Source organism: Gadus macrocephalus, chromosome 22, assembly GCF_031168955.1.
Source record: "Gadus macrocephalus chromosome 22, ASM3116895v1".
NCBI classification, from domain to species: Eukaryota; Metazoa; Chordata; class Actinopteri; order Gadiformes; family Gadidae; genus Gadus; species Gadus macrocephalus.
The window spans coordinates 2,915,495-2,915,742 of NC_082403.1; positions in this window are offsets into that span (position 1 = coordinate 2,915,495).

The following is a 248-nucleotide window of genomic DNA, read 5'->3' on the forward strand; positions in this document are numbered from 1 at the left end:
GAAGAGGAGAGGGCCGGAGGAAGAGCAGGAAGAGCAGGAAAAGAAGAAGAAGAAGAAGAAGGCTGGAGGATGAGGAGGAAGAGAAGACAGAGGAAGAGGAGGCCGGAAGAGGAGGAGGAAGAGGAGCCGCCGTTTGTCTGAGACAACAATGCGCACCAGATACCATCAGAGAGCCGTGAAACAAGCAAAGCAAGTTTTCTAAGGCTACACAATAAGGCAGGTGTGGTCAGTGTCACGCTCACGCACAC